The sequence below is a fragment of the Chiloscyllium plagiosum genome, unplaced genomic scaffold (genome assembly GCF_037043375.1).
Source record: "Chiloscyllium plagiosum isolate Xiang-an unplaced genomic scaffold, Cpla_swu_hap1 HiC_scaffold_17, whole genome shotgun sequence".
In the NCBI taxonomy this organism is placed as follows: Eukaryota; Metazoa; Chordata; class Chondrichthyes; order Orectolobiformes; family Hemiscylliidae; genus Chiloscyllium; species Chiloscyllium plagiosum.
In genome coordinates this window covers 57,893,321-57,909,420 of record NW_028270155.1, presented here as the reverse complement: position 1 = coordinate 57,909,420, position 16,100 = coordinate 57,893,321, and the positions used below count along the sequence as shown (strand labels likewise).

At 39.8% G+C, this 16,100-nt stretch overlaps 1 pseudogene; it reads right to left on the bottom strand.

Moving 5' to 3' along the window:
* Window positions 1–13,476: 13,476 nt before the first annotated feature.
* Window positions 13,477–14,543, bottom strand: LOC148147354 (adhesion G protein-coupled receptor L3 pseudogene; annotated as a pseudogene).
* Between the last annotated feature and the right edge of the window lie 1,557 nt (window positions 14,544–16,100).

Sequence of the window (16,100 nt, the reverse complement as noted above, 5' to 3'; positions counted from 1 at the left end):
TCAACTTTCATTCTAGCTAATCAACTTTTCAAGAGCCCACACTGCTATTCAAGGCTGAGAGGTGTGCACAGGGAAATTGACCTCGTATCTCACCCTCATAGTGCATTAGCCTGTCAAGCGAAGCTGCCCAAAGTGCTGACTTACCTAGGTTAATTGCTGTTCTACAGGATGCTCAAACATTTCCGGGTAATTGACCAAGCATGTGGATGAGGGTAGAGCAGTTGATGTAGTGTACATGGATTTTAGTAAGGCATTTGATAAGGTTTGCCATGGTAGGCTTATGCGGAAAGTCAGGAGGCATGGGATAGTGGGAAATTTGGCCAGTTGAATAGAGAACTGGCTAACCGGTCGAAGTCACAGAGTGGTGGTAGATGGTAAATATTCAGCCTGGAGCCCAGTTACAAGTGGAGTTCCGCAGGGATCAGTTCTGGGTCCTCTGCTGTTTGTAATTTTTATTAATGACTTGGAAGAGGGAGTCGAAGGGTGGGTCAGTAAATTTGCAAATGATACGAAGATTGGTGGAGTTGTGGATAATGAGGAGGGCTGTTGTCGGCTGCAAAGGGACTTAGATATGATGCAGAGCTGGGCTGAGGAGTGGCAGATGGAGTTCAACCCTGTCAAGTGTGAGGTTGTCCATTTTGGAAAGACAAATAAGAATGCGGAATACAGGGTTAACGGTAGGGTTCTTAGTAAGGTGGAGGAGCAGAGGGATCTTGGGATCTATGTTCATAGATCTTTGAAAGTTGCCACTCAGGTGGATAGAGCTTGTAAGAAGGCCTATGGCATATTAGCGTTCATTAGCAGAGGGATTGAATTCAAGAGTCATGAGGTGATGTTGCAACTGTACAGGACCTTGGTAAGGCCACATTTGGAGTACTGTGTGCAATTCTGGTCACCTCACTTTCGGAAAGATGTGGAAGCTTTGGAGAGGGTGCAGAGGAGATTTACCAGGACGTTGCCTGGAATGGAGAATAGGTCGTACGAGGATAGGTTGAGAGTGCTAGGCCTTTTCTCATTGGAACGGCGAAGGATGAGGGGTGACTTGATAGTGGCTTATAAGATGATCAGGGGAATAGATAGAGTAGACAGTCAGAGACTTTTTCCCCGGGAACGACAGAGTGTTACAAGGGGATATAAATTTAAGATGAAGGGTGGAAGGTATGGGGGGATGTCAGGGGTACGTTCTTTACCCAGAGAATTGTGGGGGCATGGATAGCGCTGCCTGTGGGAGTGGCAGAGTCAGAATCATTGGTGACCTTTAAGCGGCAATTGGATAGGTACATGGATAGGTGCTTAAGCTAGGACAAATGTTTGGCACAACATCGTGGGCCGAAGGGCCTGTTCTGTGCTGTATTGTTCTATGTTCTATGTTCTTTGCCAACTCTGAAATATTGAAGAGAAACGTTGAAGGCTAACTGGTGATGGAAGGGTCAATAGGTAGATCCTTGGAATTGCTCTCAAACTGCTGCCTATCAGAGAGACTTCACTGCACACCACTCTATCATTTGTTGACTGAAGCCTTAAAAGCAATCTATTCTTGGAACCTTGCAATGCTAGTACCATGTCTGTCTGACTGCTGCTTTCTGCTTAGTAATTAGCAGGACCTGCAAAGTGTAGATACTTGAAAGTAGGATCACCTGAAGATACCAAGCATACAATCATATGGATTTGAAAACAATACAAAGGTTCAGGACTGCAAAAGTAACCAAGTACAACTGGTCAGGGGCTGCTTGTAATGCGGCCAACAAAAAGTTACATAATGAGGGGAAATCCATACCTAGTTCATCCTGATGGAGGATTTCAGTTATGTTCTGTCTGGCTTCTCGCACTCAATAGCCTTAGCTCTATCATGCACTGTTGGAAGACCCTTCAGGTCAATGTCCTGATCATTTCTCCTCTTCATCCTCAGAGATTGTTATTGTCTCCTCATTTCCTTTGTATCCAGATGTCACTTCCTCCTCCTTTTGTTGGCTTTAGTTATTGAAGGAAAAGAATGCAATAGTAATGTGATGCATCCTCTGGGCTATACTAGCGGGCCCTGCTGGAGCATTCCCTGTGTTGAAACTTTATTTTGAGGAGACCTATGGTCTGTTTCACTAAGGTCTTGGCTGAACCATTGGTAGCATTGTATTCTGTGTCATATAAAGGTACCATCAGTCATATTTGGAGAGGTAGTCCTTGTTTCCCAGCATTCATCCTAAAAGATAGGACCTTGAAAAGATGGAGGAACCTGAGAATTCTGAAGTTAATATGCTGTAGATGAAATTTTACACTACTATAAATGTATTTGAGAAGGAATACCCCAAGGCCTTATTCATTGTAACCTAGTGACTTCAATCAGGCCAACCTCGAGAGTGCTACCAAAATACCAACAACATGTCTGCAGTGGCACCAGGGGACCAAACATCCTTGACCATTGCTACACAACAATCAAAGATGCCCACGGCTTCATACACTGTCCGCACTTTGGAAAATCATATGCAACACTGTATTCCTTCTCCAGCTTACAAGCAGAAGTTATATGAGAGGACCCAGTACAGAAAGTAGTACTGCTAGTCTGAGGCAGCAGAATAGCTTTTGTGGGCATGCTTGGAATTGGTGAACCAGTACATATTCAAGAATTCAGTGGCCAACCTAGATGAGTATGACACCACCATCACGGACTTCATTCGCAAGCAGGTCGAGGACTGTGTGCCAAAGAAGTCAGTCTGTTTGTTCCCCAACCAGAAACTATGGATGAACCAGGAAATCCATTGCCTACTGAAGACCAGACATACAGTGTTAAGTCAGACAACCCAGACCTTTATAGGAAATCCAGACACAATTTCCACAAGGTCATTAGAGATGCCAAAAGGCAATACAGGACTAAGTTAGAGACCCAAACTAACCCCACGTTAGTTTGGCCTGCATAACATAACGGGCTACAAAATGAAGTAGAACAGAAAAGCGGACAAAACTACATCACTCCCTGATGCGCTCAATGCTTTTTATACTTGATTCGAGCAGAAGGTCAGTGAAACAGTATCACCTGTCCTGACAGCCCCAGATGTTCCAGTTCCCTCAGTTACCTATGCAGATGCCAGATTGGCCTTCTTGAGAGTGAACCCATGGAAAGCGACTGGTCCAGATGGAGTCCCAGCTGTGCACTCTGATCCTGTGAGGACGAGCTAGCGGGAGTGATCGCTGACATCTTTAACCTCTCCTTGCGACAATCTGAAGTCCCCACCTGCTTCAAGAAAACCACCTCATCCCGGTACCAAAGAAAACACATACAACGTGCCTTAATGACTACTGCCTGGTGGCTCTGACCTCCATAATTATGAAGTGTTTCGAGAGGTTACATCAACTTTAGCCTCCTAGCCTACAATTTGCCTACTGGTGCAACACGTCCATGGTAGATGCTATTTCCTTAGCTCTACACTTATCCCTGGAACATCTGGATAATAAGGAAATCTACATCTGGGTTCTACTTATTGACAGTTCTGCCTTCAACACTATTATTCTAATCAAACTGATCTCCAAATTCCGAATTCAAGTCTCTGCTCCACCTTCTGTAACTGGATCTTCAACTTGCTGACACACACACTGCAATCAGTGAAGATAGCAGCAGCACTTCCTGATGAAGGGCTTTTGCCCAAAACATTGATTTTCCTGCTCCTCGGATGCTGCCTGACCTGTTGTGCTTTTCCAGCACCACTCTAATCAGCACTTTTTCCATGACAATTGTCAACAGCGGCACCCTACAAGGATGTTTACTGAGCCCCTTACTGTACTCCCTGTACACTAATGACTGTGTGGTCAAATTTTGTCAAATGCCGCCTACAAGTTTGCTGAAGACACCATCATTGTAGGCTGGATATCCAACAGTAACAAGTCAGAATACAGGAAAGATTTCGAATACTTGGTGACGTAGTGCAAAGATAACAATCTCCACCTCAATAGTTTCATCAAAACTAAAAACCTGGGCATCGACTTCAGGAATCAGGAGGAGGACTAACCCATATCTATATGAATGGAGCTGAGGTGGAGATGGTCAAGAGTGTCAATTTCCAAGGAGTGATGATGACCATCACATCAATATGGGTGGTCCAGGGCAGATTGTTGGTGAAGAAGGTGCAACAATGCCTCTTCTTCCTCTGGAGACTAAGGAAATTTGCCTTTTCTGTAAGGACCCTCACCAACTTTTACAGATGCACCATAGAAAGCATTCTATTTGGATGCATCATGATTTGATACAGCAGCTGCTCTGCCCAGGAACCATAAGAAACTACAGAGAGTTGTGAACACAGTCAGGTTATCACTCAAGCCAACCTTCCATCCATTGACTCCATCTGCACTTCTCGTTGCCATGGAAAGGCAGCCAATTTCATCAAAGACTCCTACCCTGGTTTAAAGGCAGCCAATTTCATCAAAGATTCCTTCCACCCTGGTTTTAAACTCTTCCAACTTCTTCCATCATGCAGAAGATACAAAAGCTTAATTACATTCACCAACAGATTCAAGAACAACATTTTCTCCACTGTTATTGGACTTTAGAATGGACTTTTCAAATTTCAAATCTAATGTTGATCTTGCTTTTGTGGACCTTCTTTGCAGCTATAACTTTGTATTTATCACTCTGTTCAATCACCATGTGATCTTAATGTCTTTGTATGTTATGATCTGCCTATACTGTGAGCAAAACAAAATTTTTCACTGTACTTAGGTAATTTGACAATAATAAATCAAATAAAATCATGATACCTCCCAGGGTATTTGGAGGACATCTCAAAAAAACTGGCCTCCGTAACCATTGATAAGCAAAACATTGATGGAATGAATGTCTTTACTGTTGACTAACTTTATGGGTTGATAATAAAGCATTCTCGAAATAATGCGGTTGCAGTGTATCACATTCTACACCTTGTGGAAGCCAACAAGATTAAAGAACCCCACTGACAGGACTGCTTGATCCTTCTCATCACAAGGGAATGATGTTAACTGATCCAGTCTGAAAATAGAATCATTGGTATTTGAGGATCAAGCAGTGGGTGATGCTATGCAGGTTCTCAGTTGATAAATGAAATGAGGGATTGCATAAATATTCAGCTGATCGCCTGGCACATTCATTGTTTCCGGCCTCCTCTGGTTTTCTGAGAACTGTTGGATGGGAAGCTCCATTCATTCTCTTCTGCTTTCTTGGGGGATCTTCGCCTGTTGCTTCTCCCTCCTGGAGGCTGTGTGACAGTTGTTGAGGTTGCTGTCATTGCTGGGTTTGCTAGTGACATTGTACTTGGTCTGTACTTTGCCATTGTTTTCACTTATGAACCAAGGCAAAAGGAAGGCAACAACTGTGCGGTTCATCTCCAGTGTATGAAATAATGATCTGTGGTGAATACCAGAAATAGAATTGCACATCAGAAAGACACTGCTGAGCCCTCACATCAAACACTATGAAATGTTATGTCATGTCCTGGTGCTGTGTGGTGTGGAGGCTTCATAAGGAGGACAATTTCATGCTTTGATATCTAGGTATATTGCAGAACTAAAGTGCTAATGCTGTTTTGGAGGAGTGAAAATATGATATTAATCTACTATGATAGTATCCTTCCCAAAAGAAAACTCTTGAACATCATAAACTGTATCCTTCCATACTTGCAGTTCAATGTGTGAACGTGGCAGCTCTCAAACATTGTCTTCCATTATGAAATGTGAAACAGAAATTGCAAAGCCCAGACGAAGCTTTTATTTTAGTGTCTGAATAAATTTGTTAAACTAACGTGAAAAGGAAGCAATTTGTTAAATTATGTAATAATCATGATTTTTTGAACATATTTAATGTTAAGTCTTGCAAAAAAAAATTGCCCTGCCAAAGTATTGCAATTTGACATCAGATGGATGATATTACTGAAACTGTAGATCAGTGATTAATGGATATTTGGCAGGAGCAGCCATTGAAGAATTATTTTCTGTTCCCAAACTGCCTTACCAATGTCCTGTACAGCTGCAATGTGACCTCCCAACTCCTGTACTCAATACTCTGACCAATAAAAGAAAGCATACCAAATGCCTTCTTCACTATCCTATCCACCTGCGACTCCACTTTCAAGGAGCTATGAGCCTGCACTCCAAGGTCTCTTTGTTCAGCAACACTCCCTAGGACCTTACAATTAAGTGTATAAGTCCTGCTAAGATTTGCTTTCCCAAAATGCAGCACCTCGCATTTATCTGATTTAACTCTATCTGCCACTTCTCAGCCAAATGGTCCATCTGATCAAGATCCTGTTGTAATCTGCGGTAACCTTCTTCGCTGTTCACTACACCTCCAATTTTGGTGTCATCTGCAAACTTACTAAATGTACCTGTTATGCTCGCATCCAAATAGTGACCTGATAGAAACATGCAAGCCATAAATGCCCCAGGTATCCAAAGTGAAGTCCTTAAGGACTGAAGTAGTGTTTCTATATTGGTATGAAAGTAGCTATAATAATTGTGTGAGCTTGATAATTTAGTGATGTTTACTTGTTTGGCTGAATGGTGGAAAGGATGAAGAGCGTTGGGGGAAAAAATCGTGAAAGTAGAATTGCCTGAAGCAAGTGATGAGTTGCTGCAGCCAGGAAACTGCTCTGACTTTTATATTGGGAATTTGTGCAATGTGATTTCTCAAGGAAGGAATGGGACAAGTTCAACTAAAATGCAAATACATGATAATCCCTGCTCAATAATGAAATTCAGCACTTGATTATTTAAACTTTAACAGAAAGTTTAGAAGTTTCATTCTTTCTGTTGAGAATCCTATTTTCACAACTTTCTTTCCATGCCATTTGAGGTAGTGGAAAATTTCACTGTTTTTAATAGATTTTGACAGAGCTGTTCCCATTAATTACAATTCAAAGTTTAAAAGCAAAATAATGTGGATTCTGAAAATATGGAAAGAAATAGCCTTGTACCAAATATCCTAAGCGCTTTACAGCCAAGTGTATTGAAGTGTAGTCAATAATGCAGAATTTCAAGTCTCTGAGAATAAAGATAATTTAAGCATTTCCTGCAGGTTTCTTACATCCTTAAATGTTTAATAGAAAAAGAAATATGTCAAGGTAGTTACAAACCTTAATTAAGAGAAAATGAAGAGGGCAGATTTTTAAAATTTGTGCGTCATCAGTATCGCTGGTTGAAAAGCATTCATTGGCTGTGTGTATTTGCCCTTGAAAATGTGGTGGCGAGCTACCTTCTTGAACCGCTGCAATCATGTGCTATAGGTAAACCCACAGTGTCCTTAGGGAGGGAATTCCAAGATTTTGACTTGGCAACAGTGAACAAATGGTGATAAGTTTCCAAGTCAGGATATTGAGTTGTCAATTGCAACATAACCTAGATGAATATATAGATGTAAAGCAGGGCTTACAATGATCAAACTAATACATTGTAGATGTGTATGAACAGATTTCTTATAGTAACGCAAATGCTATTTTTGAATTATTGTTGGTCTTAATTTGCAATTAACACATTATTATATTTGAGGCTTTTTTTGGGCATGTGGAAATTAACTTTAATACTAATAACATAAGACCAAGCTAATTGAAAAAGTAACTTTTTATAAATTCTATGAATAACAACCTAATTTAAAGTCAGTGTAAAGTGTAAAATAGATAATTTTCAGAGATTTGAGAATTCTTTAAACAGACTAGGCGAAGAAGGTCTCATGTTGGTAATTGCTAACAACATTGCTTCCATTAGCCTTAACATTGAATTACCTTAAACATTACTTTAAAGAGTTAAATAGCTGAAAGATTTCTCCAATCATCAGCCAGTTTCCTCATCCCATGTGCTTTCACAGGCATATGTAAATTAGACCTGACGGGAAAGCAAGGAGAGACTAAGACTGCAAGAGTAAATATGATCTCGTAGCTCTGTTTGTAATTCCTTCTTGTCATGTTCTTTTAAGTTGTGGCCCCAAAGAACCCGAAGACAAAGTAGACTAGAGAGTTACTGCATTTTTTTCTTATTGCTGTAGTTTTGAATTTAAGCCTTACAAGGAAAGACAAATCAAGAGGTGGGATTTGAACTTCTGCATTTTTGCAAGTAGAGACTGTTTTTATCTGGTGTCTTTTTTTTGTGTGGCTTTCTCTCTGCGATGTTAACTGAGTTCATTGATTTTCGGTATTTCAGGTATGATTAGTTTTTAACAACCATTGATGAAATAGCTTGTGCCTTTGTACAAGATTTCATGCGTCAGTTGTCGGCATTGCTGAGTTTTGCTTTTTACAATTAGTGCAATGTGCTGCCTAAATATGTTGGGAAAACCAGGCTTTGTTTTACTGTAGGCTATTTCATTATAGAATCCCTTCAAGTTGAATTTGATATGAAATAGTGTGCGATTCTATGAATTGTCTGTTTTAAGGACATTTTTGGAGCCTGAAAACCAAACTTTTACAATTTGATCAGAATTACTAATTTTTTTTTGGTCTTGTTAAAATATTTGGTGATGTGAATAACAAAGTAAAAGTTATTTTATGCTTCAGTAATTAACTTAGAAATATGTGACTGCAACTCCTTTTTTGAATGTGAAATAGGTTAAATATTTGCATTGGGGGACGGAGAAAAGGTTGGAATAAAGGATAATAGTTAGCATGTATTTATGTGAATAAATTTACTACATAGTAAGTTAGAGTATTTATTCTGCTGAAAGGCATCCATTGGGCTGTTGCAAGATTGTCATTAATGATTCTGGTCAGTTTTTGAGTTTTGCCCTGGTTACTGCTTTACCCAAAAAGAATGAAGGCAGAGCTAAGGTCTTTAGCATTGCTTTGTTACATCTGGAAATGTATTTGTTGGACAGCAGGTGATTAGGATTCTCAGCATGAAAGGATTATCTAGAAGACCAGGCAGGGGCATTTTGAACCTCAAACTGATAGCTATTTACAGCCTTTAATTTTTCTTGAGGGAGTGTAGTGCCAAGGAGATGCAAAAGTTTATCATTCAGCCATTAAAATACACAGTAGAAGTAGTTGTAGGATTCTGTAATTTTAAACAATCTTCACTGTGAAGTGGGGGATAATAATAAAGGAAACAAGTGTATAGTTTATGGAAACCCAGAAAATAGTAATTTCATAATTTTTGAGGTGATAGTTTCATGGCATTCAGATGTAGATTATGACAATGTTCAGGGAGAAAAAGGAGTTCATGTATGCATATTTGCTCGTCAAAGCTACTTTCAAGATGACCTGTTTTTGAATTATACATTGTCAGATGATGGATGAACTTTAAGGAAAGAAATTCAACAGATTGTCGGTCATGGTGCTTGGTTGAGAAAAATGTATGCACTTGATATAGCATGTTTCATCAAATAAGTGGCCTGAAATTGAAATGCATGTCTTATGTTAGTCTTCTGTCATGATTTGGGATCTAAACCTATTAATGTACAGCATTGGTGAGGGAGAAACCTTATTCAAGATAAGTTTTTTTTTATTTTTGGACCATATATGCCACATAATGCTACAAAAATCAGTTGTAGTTGTATTTCCACTGAATTTATGTACATTATTCCTGCTAGACAAAAACAATTAATGAATCATTTCAAATCCATTGTGTTCTATCTGTGCGTTTGGCAGCTAATGTTTTTGTTTTACTATATTGCAAATTGATAGAACATTGTATGATACCATTTATTGCAAATGAAATTTCCACACTGGTTCCTATTTGGGCACTTTAAATGGAAGAGTATGGAACTTTGGATATAGAAGTCTGAACTCATTCAGATTACATGCACTTTATTAGTTTTTCAGAAATGTTTGCCCATTGAATGTATCTGGTCATTAAAATTTGACCAGAATTAATTTCATTAATAGCCAAGTTATCAAAACTGTAGAAAAGATTTTTGTCTTTATTATTTATTTCCAGGCCACCAAGAAGATAGATGCATTGAAGTAAACCACTATTTTGAATTAGATTCTGACTGTGTGTTGGATGTATTTTGATATTTCCGATACTGCTCACTATTTCTGCCCATCTGCTGTATCCTTCCTGCTTTCACTCTCTTTCTCTCCTCTTTCAAGTTTCCCTCTCCCCCATACCATCATCAAATACACGTGTTAAAATGATACTACAACTACTACTGAAAAACCTAATCTGAAAATGAATTTCAGGAGACTGAGCATTTTTCTTTAAATCTGCCTAAAAGAGAATTGAGAGAATCCTCTCATTAGGCTGACCGAATGTTCATCTGATCCCAAAAGTGGAACACTGCTGTTAAAACCCTTGATAATACATTGTGATAGCCACTAAAATTATCTTGTTTGTTTTGGCATGTGTTCTTTTAATTTATTATTTGTGGGGTAGCTTTTTGAGGCATTAATAGCTAAGAATCTGTGATACTGGTAGTATTCATAAATAGCCTTGAGTGTTGAAGTGCATTTCCTACTGAAAATGGACAAATGCCAGAGAACTCTTAGGACTCTGCTAAATGCAGCACATCAAGATGAAATGTAAAGTTACCCATGCTTATATCTACATTTAAAGACTAGTTATAGACTATTATAAAAGTACTGTAGGAAAGATGTTGTGAAACTTGAAAGGGTTCAGAAAAGATTTATAAGGATGTTGCCCCAGGTTGGACGGTTTGAGCCATAGGGAAACGCTAAATAGGCTGTGCGAAAGTGAGGACTGCAGATGCTGGAGATTAGAGTTGAGAGTGTGGTGCTGGAAAAGCACAGTAGGTCAGGCAGCACCCGAGGAGCAGGGGAAAAAAAAAAAATCAATGTTTCGAGCAAAAGCCCTTCATCAGGAATCAGCCTTTCCTGATGAAGGGATTTCGCCCGAAACGTCGATTTCCTGCTCCTGGGATGCTGCCTGACCTGCTGTGTCCCTGCAACGATGGTGGCTGATTTCCTGATAAGAATAACTCTGGGTTGGCCCACAGCAAAACCCAAAATCAAAGTGAGTTCTTGACCTGTTACAATTTGTTGTTGATATATAGATTGGGGAAACCAATGGAGTCCTACTAGTCTTAAATGGAGTAAGTTAAATTGTAAGCTGGTATTGAGGAGGGGCACCTGAAGAATTTATACCGTGGAAACTCCATCTGCATCTTGTTTGGAACAGTTGAATTGCTTAGTAATGTCTAAATCAGAACCAGTCAAGGTAGACATCTGGTTAAATAGTCATCCAGTTCAAATGGAGGTTGATACAGGCTTGGCTGTATCTGTGACCGCAGAACCAGTTTTAAATAAAATTTGCTGTGGACTACAGCTGTTAAATTTTTGCAAGACTTCAGCTTAGGTTGAGAACCTATATGGGGAAGCTTTGGCAAATTAGTATATAATGTCCGTTCCACTTTTATGAAAGGCAGCCAGTTCACTTACCAGGAATTTTAGTAGAATGCTGGGGCAAAATCTTAATTGGGGAAAATTGATTGCAAGTGCTTCGCCTAGATTGGTTCAACCTTTTCCAAATAGAAAATGACTGCCTGAATGGAGTCTTAATTAAATATACGCAAGTTTTCAAGGAAGGTCAACGGATTATCAGAGGAACCAAAGTGATTTTACATGTTGACCAGGAAACAATTTTGCAATTCTGCAATAACTGAAAGAATTGCGGATGCTGTAAATCAGAAACAAAAACCAGAAGTCGCTGGAAAAGCTCAGCACGTCTGGCAGCATCTGTGAAGAGACATCAGAGTTAAATTTTCGATCCATTGATTCTTCCTCAAAACTGTTGGTAGCTAGGAAAATGTCGGTTTAAATGCAGAAGGTAGGATTGAGGGGAGGGGTAAGGCGTAACAGAGGTTTCCTCAACACCGTTGTCGACAATCCCTACAACCAGGTTTGACTCATCTCCTGCACTTGCACCTTCACCCTCCCTTTGTCTGTACCTACCATCCAACCAGTATCCACATCCAGAAGCTGCCATTTCTGCCACCTCCAGCAAGACCCAACACCAGACATTTATTCCCCTCCTCTCCCTTGTGCGCCAACTGCATTGACCATTCTCTCTGGCACACCTTGGTCCACTCTACTTTCACTCCCAACACCTCTCGTAGCGTCATGGCACCTTCCCCTGCAACCACCATAGGTGTAACACCTGTCCATTACTTCCTTCTTCCTCAGTAACCAAAGGGCTAAACATTACTTCCAGGTGAAGCAGCACATCACACAACCGAGTCTACGGCATTTGCTTCTCACAATGTCGTCTCCTCTACTTTGGGGAATGAAGCATAGACTGGGTGAGCATTTGCCGAACATTTATCTTTTGCCCATAAAGAGACCCTGAGCTTCCAGTTGCTTGTCACTTTAATACCATCTTGTTCTCTGGCCAACATCTGTCTCAGGCCTGCTGCAGTCTTCCAGTGAAGCTCAGCACAAGCTGGAAGAACACCTTTTTCCTCTTGGGGAGCCTGCAACTCTCCAGACTATCAAATTTAATAATTTTAGGGCCTGAACTCTACTGTCTTTTACCCCAACCCCACACACCAGCCTTGTCATCACAGTATGCCATTACACATTAGCCACTAATCATCTCCCATTAGCAGCTGTTCACCCTCCTATCCAGATCGTTACGTATTCCTTTGTCTGTCAAATTGCTCTTATCTCTGTGTGCTTTATCCCCACCTATTGTTAACACCTTACCCTCTCTTTCCCCCCCCCCCCGCCACCCTGCCTTCTGCATATAAACTGACATTGTCCTAGCTACTATCAGTTCTAAGGAAGGGTCACTGGATCTGAAATGTTAACTCTAATTTCTCTTCACAGATGCTGCCAAACCTGCTGAGCTTTTCCAGCAACTTCTGTTTTTTTTTGTTGCTGCAATTTGTTATGAAGATATGGGTATACCTTTAAGAGAGTTAAAAGCAGCAGAACTACCAGACACAGTACTAAGTGTTCTCAAAAAGGTAACTGGGTTGAACAACTCGATTAGTTCATTGCTTGGATACAAAAACAAATTCAAATTCGGCCATTCAGTATAAATTGTACCCAAAACATAAACTCCAAACAAGTTTGAATTTAGTGTACTGACAATCTTAAAAACCAATGACACATTCTGATGCTCTGGAGTATAAGACCAGGGAAAATTGAATAGTTGAGGGGACAACTGCCAGGACCCAGCATGTAAACAGACTGCTTGAAAATTGCTCTCTTAAAAGTACCTTTTTGATCAGTAACCTGAGACACAGAAATTCTTAACAAGGAGAAAAAGACGACAGAGTAAGATCTGAAGATAAGAACTTACAGCTGCCTGGTTTTGAGATAAGAAGTGTTGTTTTGTAAATCCTGATTAGGAGTTTTATTGGACTAATACTACAGAAGGGAAGGTAAAAGATAGGTTAGAGAAAGAAATTGTAAGTAGTGGTTAGTTAATTATTCTCTGTTATACTTTAAGAAATAAAGTTGTTAATTTTTACTTTACATAATTCTTGGCCAGTTGAATATTTACAGATTACAGCACGGGATAAATCTTTTCTGTGTTGCTAGTTTTAAATTAAGCAGAAAGGTTTACCCAGTGTCATAACAGTTTATGGTGACAAGGGTTATAATCCACTGCTGCAATACACTGGTAGGAGTTCAGAAACAATACATCAACATTTCCATTCATGCTCAGCTCAGTGTTATAGATAGTCGATTTTGTTTCCAGTGGATTCATTGTCATCATCTTCATAGACTGATTTCACCACATAGAGAATCCCACATATCATGAAAGCATTTGAAGCTGACCTCTTCTCATAAGCAGTATTTCAAGTGCCCTCAATCTTTAATGTATAAGGATTTAATTGGCTAACCACTATTTTGCCATTGTTCTGTTCAGTTGTGCAGATAACCAACAAACCATTTTCATTCACTGCAAGGTCAATATCTGACTTTCCTCCCCATCAATAAGGCGATGTGTCATGGTAATTGGTATTGGCTATGATGGCCTCACCACTCTTGATTCTTGTCCTGAGAGCAAACTTCACAATGTTTTTTGTTCACTCATTATTGAATACACTCATACACTACGAACCTTGCTCCATCCACTCTGAGGAAGCTTGTAGGTGATGGTTGGTCGACCAACAATAAAATCCTTAATTGAAGAATATTCAGTTAACACATCTGTATGGGGTCCAAGGCATATAGTAGACCTTGTCAGAAGATTGAAGGGTCTTTGCACCAGGTGCCTGACTGGTGATCAGACTCAAACAAGTGATCCATTTGGTAAACTGCTTTAACTGTTCTGGGGCATAAGAAAATGTATGGTGCATATTCATACTGAACTTCAAGATACTTGCAAGTTCCTGGGCAAGGGTGTGGAAACCCATTGGGTCCAGCTACTACTGAGCATTGGGCACGATTATTGCATCTTTGTGACATTATCTTATAGGCATCTGGTAGGAAGCACAGAATATTCTCCATTTGGGCTTGGTCAGTATCACAGATTCTATTATTAGTCCTTAGATAATTGGCACTTTCAATCAGAATGAAATCAGTTCCTAGACAGCAGAGTTCAATTGGATAACTTTCACATGACAGTTCCCTCCTAATCACAGCCATTGGAACTGGAGCTCAGCTAAAGGCAGTGGCTCTACTGATGAACATAGTCAGGAACCACAGGGTTCACAAAGTCAAGTAGTAAAAGTGTAGCAAGTATTTTCAGGTAAGGCACAGGAACTGCTCCCACTGGACATTCCTCCGTTATCTTGAGCTTTGTATCAACTGGCTCAATCTGAATTGTTTGAAACTAGTGACCAAGCAGAATGATCTGTACCCAAGTCCTCAAATGAATTCCTTAGCAACCAAAACAAAAAATTGTTTTCAGAATCAATGCAGAACACCACACAGCTAGGTTGAGTCCTCCTTGTAGGAAGTGAGTTCTGCTGGATTGGCATCCTTGATTCAGAGACAGTGAAAAGGCAGGATAAAGTGAGTCCCCATTCATGCAGTCACTGGTAGGAACCGCCAACCTCAAATCAACCCTGAATAACAGCTTGGCTTCATTTTCCATTTCTCTCGGTTCCTCCTGAGAAGAACTATCCAAGTTAGGCAAAGGAGTCTTGCTGCAGACAATAAGCCACCACCTTTGCCCAACTTGGACAATTCTGTTATGACATGGGGTAAACTTCCTGCTTAATTTAAAACCAGCAACACAAAAGATTTATCCCGTGAAGTAATCTGCAAAAATTTGAGTGGCTAAGTAAAAATGAACAACTTTATTTCTTAAGGTATAATAGAATAATTAACCAACCACTATTTACAATTTCTTTCTCTAACCTATCTTTTACCTTCCCTTTTATAATACTAGTCTAATAAAACTCTCAATTAAGATTTACAAAACAATACACTTACCTCAAAACCAGGCAGCTCTAAGTTCTTGTCTTCAGATCTTATTGTGTCTTCTCTTCTTGTTAAGAATTTCTGCATCACAGGTTACTGATCAAAAAGATACTTTTAAAGAGAGCTATTTTCAAGCATTCTGTTTACACGCTGGGCCGTGGCAATTCTGTCCTCAACTATTCAATTTTCCCTGGTCTTATACTCCAGAGCATTGGAATGTGTCATTGGCTTAATTCAAACTTGATTGGAGTTTATGTTTTGGATGTAATTTAAACTGATTGGCTGAATTAGAATTTGTTTTTGTCTTCAAGCAACGAACTAATCGAGTTGATTGACCCAGTGTTACATTGTTACCTTTATGAGAATACTTAGTACAGTGTCTGGTACTTCTACTGCTTTTAACTCTCTTAAAGGTATACCCACATCTTCATAACAAATTCTGCATGGCCTGTCCAGTGGCATTTGCTTTCTGGGTAAAAGTTGAAGTAGAAGATTGGAAAGTGAAGGAATTATCAGACCAGTCCAGTTTGCAGAATGGGAAACACTGGTAAAAAGTAAACTATTTTACAGTTTGATAAGCATGCAAAGCTGGTAGGAGATTTGTACTTCATGAAGCTTGACATGAGTCACGCTTACTTACAGCTGTGTTTAGATCAGGATTGTCAGAGGTATGCTACAATTAATATTCATTAGAGTTTGTACTAATATACGAGACTGCCATTCAGCATATCATCAGCCTGTTCAATTTTTCAACAGCAGATAGAGGACATTTTGCAAGGTCTACCTCAGGTCACCATTTACCTCGATAACATCCTGGTAACA